Source organism: Aethalodelphis obliquidens, unplaced genomic scaffold (genome assembly GCF_003676395.1).
Source record: "Aethalodelphis obliquidens isolate GAN/ISIS:26980383/991018 unplaced genomic scaffold, ASM367639v1 scaffold146, whole genome shotgun sequence".
Lineage (NCBI taxonomy): Eukaryota > Metazoa > Chordata > Mammalia > Artiodactyla > Delphinidae > Aethalodelphis > Aethalodelphis obliquidens.
The window spans coordinates 235,707-243,478 of NW_020838090.1; positions in this window are offsets into that span (position 1 = coordinate 235,707).

A 7,772-nucleotide genomic window follows, 5' to 3' on the forward strand; every position below is an offset into this window, starting at 1 on the left:
GGGGCTTTCTTGGCATCTGCAGGGGTGGGAGGGGCTGGCCCACTTCCTGAAGCCCAAGTATGTAGTTGCAGATGGTCCTTCGGGAGCATGTTAAAGGCACAGAGAGGTTCTCCGCTCCTGGGTGCTGCGTTTCAGTCCACATCCTGCAATTTTTCGACGAGCACTTTGTGTTTTGGGGGGAATGTGTTAGCTTCCTGTTGCTGCTGTAACAAATGGCTGCAAGCTTGGTGGCTTAAAACAACAGGAATTCATTCTTTGCCAGTTCTGGAGGCCAGAGTCTGAGGTTCAGGTGCGGGCGGGCTTGGCTCCTGGCGCCTCTGAGGGAGCCTCAGTTCTGGGCCTGTCTCCTAGCTCCTGGTGGCTGTCCTCGGTGCTCCTTGGCTGGCAGACGCGTCTCTCCGGCATCTGCCTCCGTCTTGACGTGGGCTTCTCCACTTCTGTCTGTGTCCTCTTTCTTCTCTTCTAAGGATACTTGTCGTTGGATTTGGGGCCCACCTGTGTCATCCAGGATGGCCTCATCTGTAGACCCTTAACTTTCATCACATCCCCCAAAACGCTTTTTCCAAATAAGATCACAGCCGCAAGTTCTGGGGGTCAGGACACGTATATCTCTCTTGGCCACCATTCAGCCCAGCACAGGGGCGTCTTCTGGAGCCCACAGATTAGGACAAACGCAGTCAAAGGCAGGTGTCTCCAGGAGCTGCAGCTCTGTCGGAGGGCTTGTTCCCCAGGGTGATGGTGGTGAGGAAAGCTGGAGTTGGCGGTGGGTGGGCCCTTGCAGGCTTGGGGACTGTCGATCCTTAGGACGTCTTGTCTCCAGCTGGACACCGCTGCTGCGGCCAGTGGACGTGGCCGGGAAAAGGGGTCAGTGCCGTTGGACCACCTGCAACCTGTGCTGGCTCCTGGCTGTGTAGGGATTGGCTTCGTGCTTCTAACAGGGTGGCAGGCGCACAGGAGCCCTTCTCTGATCAGCTCCCTTTTCTGAAAGGGGGTTGAAAGAAGGGGAGACCCTGGAGTGGTGCGAGGCGGACGTTCTCCCCCCCCAGGAGTGCGCCAGCACCTCGGCGGTGACCCCCACGCAGGCCGCACGGCGGCAGCGGCGAGAGCTTGACACTCGTGCTGCCCACGCCCCGGACCGGCTGAGTCGGGGCTGGGATGGGACCAGGCGCTGGCCGAGAACCACTGCTCTTTGGAACCCTCTCTTCCTGGAGGCTGTCTTGATTACTGTAACTTTGGAGTATAGTCTGGAGTTAGGGAGCCTGATTCCTCCTGTAGGGCCGACTGGACCTGAGAGACCGAGGGTTTTAAACCAGGGCTTCCACTCTCTGGCTTCGCGAACAAGTGGCTGGATTCCTCCCGTGAGGGAAGCAGCCTGCCTGTAGGATTAGCTGTGGCCCTTTGATACTCGTGACCCTGGGTTTGGGAGGTAGAGACAGACAGACAGAAGCACATCCCTGTTGTCATTCCCACACGCACCACTCCGTTACCTGCTTAAGAGGAATCCAGATGACCATAAAATAAGCAGCATATGAAAGGTTTTCTCCCTCACGAAAGACTAAAACAACACAGACTCAGACTACACACAAAGTGACGTCAAAATAGCGACAAATGAAGACTTCCAGTGCTCTGCCGACAAGGCGCAGGGACCCCCTTCCGTGGGGGCCGGTCAGGCGGGGTGACGACTTGGGCCTGTGCAGCCAGCACTGCGGACACCTCATCACCTGGAATACACTCTGTAGCACCTTGGTGTGAAAAAGCCAATAGACACAGTTATGTATAAAGTGCGACCCCCAATAAAAGAGCAAAAGATGCCGTGCACACCCTGCTACCACTTGGATGGATGTGGTGGTAGGATTACCAGTGATTAAGCTTTCCTCATGTATGTATTTCCTAGGTGCCTATCATTTGCAGGTATGAGTTTGATACATAGAGGATGTATGTTACTGCCCTGGGGTGGGTGCAGCAGGGGGCTTTGACACCAGGTGGCTGACAGCAGATGGTGCGAGGGCCGACTCGACGCCTCCATGCTGCGTGCGCACAGTGCATGGGGCAAACGACAGAGACGTGTCGTCTCCCAGTTGTGCAGGCCGGGAGGCCAAGATCCAGGGCTGTGGGCAGGGGCAGTTCCTTCTGGGGACCGCGAGGGAGGGTCTGTTCCAGGCCTCTCTCCTGGGCTTGTAGTTGCCGTCTGCTCCTGTGTCTTCACGCCGTCACTCCTCTGTGCGTGTCTGCGTCTCCAAATGTCCCCTTTTTATAGGGACACCAGTCCCATCGGATGAGGACCCACCCCGTGAGCTCACTTTAACTCGCTCGCCTCTGTAAAGACCCTGTCTCCAAACGCAGTGGCTTTCTCACGTCCTGCGGGCGAGGACTCCCATGTGTCTTCTTTGGGGGCACACATTTCAACCCATAGCACGTGGGTCACTCAGCCCTGTTTTATAGGAGGCCCGAGACAGCAACGAGTCTGCTATTTTCTGTTAGAAAACACAGCTCTGCCTGCATTGCGAGTTGGATGCCTTTGGTTGCCAGCCAACCACTGACATGTTAGAAAGGGGACAGGGCTGAGCAGGTTCCCTTGGCCGCGGCAGGACATTGCCCGTCTGAACAGACAGGGCAGACACGTCCCTGTGCGCGCTTCGCTAGGAGCAAGAGCAGCAGCGGCTCCTTGGGGAGGAGATGGGCCCAGACGGCGTCTCCCTGGCCCGTCTGCTGCTTGATGGCGGCCTGCTGATTCTACCTTTCTGAGCCTCAGGCTCCTCAGCCATGAAATGGGACCATCCGAGTATTGGCTTCCATTTGAGCAGGTTGTCCTTCGCACACTGTTCGTACATGGCGGATGGAGAAGAGGAAACGAAATAGCACTGCAGTAGCAGCACTTTCCGGGTGGGCAGTGTGGGGTGTGGCTGCCTCATGGTTTCTGCGACCTCCTCCCTTACTTTCTGGAGTGTCTCATGCCTTAGTGGCGGTGAAGCCACGGCAAGGGCGGGTCTTGAACAACCTTGGCCAAGGCAGAGCTGAACTGTGGCTGAGGTGCAAACCACAAGCCTCCGAAGCAGACGTCTCAACCTACAGTCAAGCTGCGCGCTGCACCATGGGTGGGTGGGTGGGGGAATGTCCCCAAATCCAGATGTGTAAAATGGGGAGCACGTTACTGCCGCGTCTGTGAGTTCAGCCAGGTGGGCATGGTCATGAGCCTTCACTGTGTTTCCTCATTTATTTGCAGAAGACCTCTCTAGCCCCATCAAGGTAAACCAGTGTGTAGATATTCAGAAATGGAATGCGAAAACGTGCTCGGACAGACAGCTGCACGCTGACCTGTGCTTGTACCTTTCCCGCTGACCCTGACATCTGAGAGCAGTTAAGTGCAACCAACTGAACGTAGGGTGGGAAGCAAAACTGATTTCATAAGAACATAGCGGGACTGTTGGGCTGACACAAATGTTGTAAACACGGTGCTCCACGGCAGAGGTTCCAGTGTTCTTGGTTGGATTAGCTGCTCTGCTGCTTTAGGAAATCAGGAAGAAGTGAACAATGCATCTAAGCCTTATTCTCGAGTGTGGTAACACAGCTGAGGAACTTCTGACAGACCCGGGGGTTGTTACATAAGTGCTTCTGTTACCCAGTTGTTGGCAACCACTGGCTTCCTAACAGCTGGGCTTCTCTGAGCATGTCCCCAGCAACTGCATGGTGTTGCTCACAATAAACCAGACACACACACACACACACACACACACACACACACACACACACACACACTCTGACTGCTAACTCTTTGTTGATCCCTGGCCTGCCCAAGTGAGACATCGAGGTGTCTGCACGGCTGTCCACTTGTGCTCCCAAAGCAACTTCAAACATGATGCGACTCATTCTGGAAACCTAAGAGTACATAATTCCAAACTGGTAATTCATTTTTAAAAAGCTAATTTTTCTAAACATCTTTATTGGAGTATAATTGCTTTACATTTGTTGTGTTAGTTTCTGCTGTATGACAAAGTGAATCAGGTATACGTACACATATATTCCCATATCTCCTCCCTCTTGCATCTCCCTCCCACCCTCCCTATCCCACCCCCGCATCCCGCCCCTTAGGTGGTCACAAAGCACTGAGCTGGGCTCCCTGGGCTATGCGGCTGCTTCCCACTAGCTATCTATTTTACATTTGTTAGTGAGTATATGTCCATGCCACTCTCTCACTTCGTCCCAGCTTACCCTTCCCCCTCCCCCTTTCCTCAAGTCCATTCTCTACGTCTGCGTCTTTATTCCTGTCCTGCCCCTAGGTTCTTCAGAACCTTTTTTTTTTTACATTCCATATATATGTGTTAGCATACGGTATTTGTTTTTCTCTTTCTGACTTACTTCACTCTGTATGACAGACTCGAGGTCCATCCACCTCACTACAAATAACTCAATTTTTTTTCTTTTTATGGCTGAGTAATATTCCATTGTGTATGTGTGCCACATCTTTATCCATGCATCTGTCGATGGACACTTACATTGCCTCCATGTCCTGGCTATTGTAAATAGAGCTGCAATGAACATTGTGGTACATGACTCTGTTTGAATTATGGTTTTCTCAGGGTATTATACCCAGTAGTGGGATTGCTGGGTCATATGGTAGTTCTATTTGTAGTTTTTTAAGGAACCTCCACACTGTTCTCCATAGTGGCTGTATCAATTCACATTCCCACCAACAGTGCAAGAGGGTTCCCTTTTCTCCACACCCTCTCCAGCATTTATTGTTTGTAGATTTTTTGATGATGGCCGTTCTGACTGGTGTGAGGTGACACCTCATTGTAGTTTTGATTTGCATTTCTCTAATGATTAGTGATGCTGAACATCCTTTCACGTGTTTGTTGGCAATCTGTATATCTTCTTTGGAGAAATGTCTATTTACGTCTTCTGCCCATTTTTGGATTCGGTTGTTTGCTTTTTTGATATTGAGCTGCATGAGCTGCTTGTATATTTTGGAGATTAATCCTTTGTCAGTTGCTTCATTTGCAAATATTTTCTCCCATTCTGAGGGTTGTCTTCTCATCTTGTTTATGGTTTCCTTTGCTGTGCAAAAGCCTTTAAGTTTCATTAGGTCCCATTTGTTTACTTTTGTTTTTATTTCCGTTTCTCTAGGAGGTGGGTCAAAAAGGACCTTGCTGTGATTTATGTCATAGAGTGTTCTGCCTATGTTTTCCTCTAAGAGTTTGATAGTGTCTGGCCTTACATTTAGGTCTTTAATCCATTTTGAGTTTATTTTTGTGTATGGTGTTAGGGAGCGTTCTAATTTCATTCTTTTACATGTAGCTGTCCAGTTTTCCCAGCACCACTTATGGAAGAGGCTGTCTTTTCTCCAATGTATATTCTTGCCTCCTTTATCAAAGATAAGTTGACCATACATGTGTGGGTTTCTATCCTGTTCCATTGATCTGTATTTCTGTTTTTGTGCCAGTACCATAATGTCTGGATTACTGTAACTTTGTAGTATATTCTAAAGTCAGGGAGCCTGATTCCTCCAACTCTGTTCTTTGTTCTCAAGACTGTTTTGGCTATTTGGGGTCTTTTGTGTTTCCATACAAATTGTGAAATTTTTTGTTCTAGTTCTGTGAAAAATGCCAGTGATAGTTTGATAGGGATTGCTTGGAATCTGTAGATTGCTTTGGGTAGCAGAGTCATTTTCGCAATGTTGATTCTTCCAATCCAAGAACATAGTATATCTCTCCATCTATTTGTATCACCTTTAATTTCTTTCATCAGTGTCTTATACTTTTCTGCATACAGGTCTTCTGTCTACCTAGGTAGGTTTATTCCTAGGTATTTTATTCTTTTTGTTGCAGTGGTAAATGGGAGGGTTTCCTTAATTTCACTTTCAGATTTTTCATCATTAGTGTATAGGAATGCCAGAGATTTCTGTGCATTAATTTTGTATCCTGCTATTTTACCAAATTCATTGATTAGTTCTAGTAGTTTTCTGGTAGCATCTTTAGGATTCTCTATGTATAGTATCATGTCATCTGCAAACAGTGACAGCTTTATTTCTTCTTTTTCTATTTGGATTCCTTTTCTTCTCTGATTGCTGTGGCTAAAACTTCCAAAACTATGTTGAGTAATAGTGGTGAGAGTGGGCAGCCTTGTCTTGTTCCTGATCTTAGAGGAAATGGTTTCAGTTTTTCACCTTTGAGAACAATGTTGGCTGTGGATTTGTCATATACGGCCTTTATTATGTTGAGGTAAGTTCCCTCTATGCCGACTTTCTGGAGGGTTTTTATCATAAATGGGTGTTGAATTTTGTCGAAAGCTTAAAAAGCTGATTTTAAAATTTTATTTTCAAAGGTGTTCTCCAAACACTTCGCGATGTGGGTGTTTTTATAAGTTGTAGGAAAATACACGTGAGATTTACCATCTTAACCATTTTTAAGTGCACAGTTCAGTGGCATGAAGCGCCTGCACAGCGTTGTGCAACCATCCCCACCATCCATCCCCGGAACTTTTTTCATTCTCCCAAACTGCAGCTCTCTCCCTGTTAGACACTAACCCCATTTCCCACCCTCTCAGTCCTCATCTCTGTCCTGTGTCAGCAGCGTAGGACATGCAAAGAGCAGCTCAGCCGGCCATTAGGTAAAGGGGTAAAAACAGGTTTTGTTTGGTAACTACCAACAGCAGGGGAAGGTGCTGTGCACCCTTCTGATGGGCACAGAATTGCTGGCGATTTGAAGGGAGAGTGAGGTGGGGGCAGCGAGCAGGGGCTCAAGTGAAAACCCACGCGGGGTGGGTCAGTGTCAGTGCGGTGAGGTCAGCAGCGTCCACCCCGGGAGTCAGTTCTGGAAGTTAGGATTCCATCCCACGCAGACACACGCAGACCGAGGCCCTATCCTTCCTGAGGATTTCGTTTCAGAGGAATGGCTCTCAGGTCCCCAAGAAAGACTCCTGGGTTGTCTCAAAGGGACAGAGGAAGGATTCACATGTTGGGAGCCCTCTTAGGAAAGGCTCTGAGGATGGTGGGGGTCTAGGTCAGGTGTTGGCTGGAGCAAACAGTACATTCTTTTGCCAGCCCTCTTTTCTCAGACAGGAACTCAAAAGGGGGCTGGGCCGGCCCAGGGTCGTGACCTTAGGCTGCAAGAAGCCAGACAGTGTTTGCCATCCCTGAGTGCCAGGGGTTGAATGGAATGTTCCTGCCAAGAGTTCTTGTAGTTCTCAACGTCACCCTCTTCTCCTTCGTCAACTGTGTCTTTAGGTCTTTGTTCCAGCTGGCCTCCCCACCCCCTTGCGGGGAATGCCCTTTTCCAAATCTTTGCATGGCTGGTTTCTCTTTTGTTGTTCAGCTTGAAGTTGAAACATCACCTCCTTCATCTATAGTCTCCATCCTAAATCCATTGCCCTGTTTGAATTCACCATCTTTTCTGGTTTGTTTTCCATCTCCCTCCACTAGAGGGCAGAATCCCCTGGAACAGTGTGCATATAGAAGGCGTGAGCTTGCCTTGAAGCCCCATCAAGATCCCTCTGTCCATATTTTTGCAGACATCACCCCATCCCGATAAATGGTACTTGACAGAAATGTGTATTAATGTGCTAGAGATGATCACACAGAAAACCTCTTTTAGGGAGCATGTGACTTAACTTGGGGGGCCTCTTATAACCATCTGTATTTTTTATTGATATTTCTCTGGTACACGAATGGGTAGATCATGTTGGCTATGTACAGGCAGGAACACAGACCCTGGGGTCACCTGGACAAGTCACAGCTCTGCCCCTTATTTAATCTCTCTGAGCTGTAGTTTCCCCAT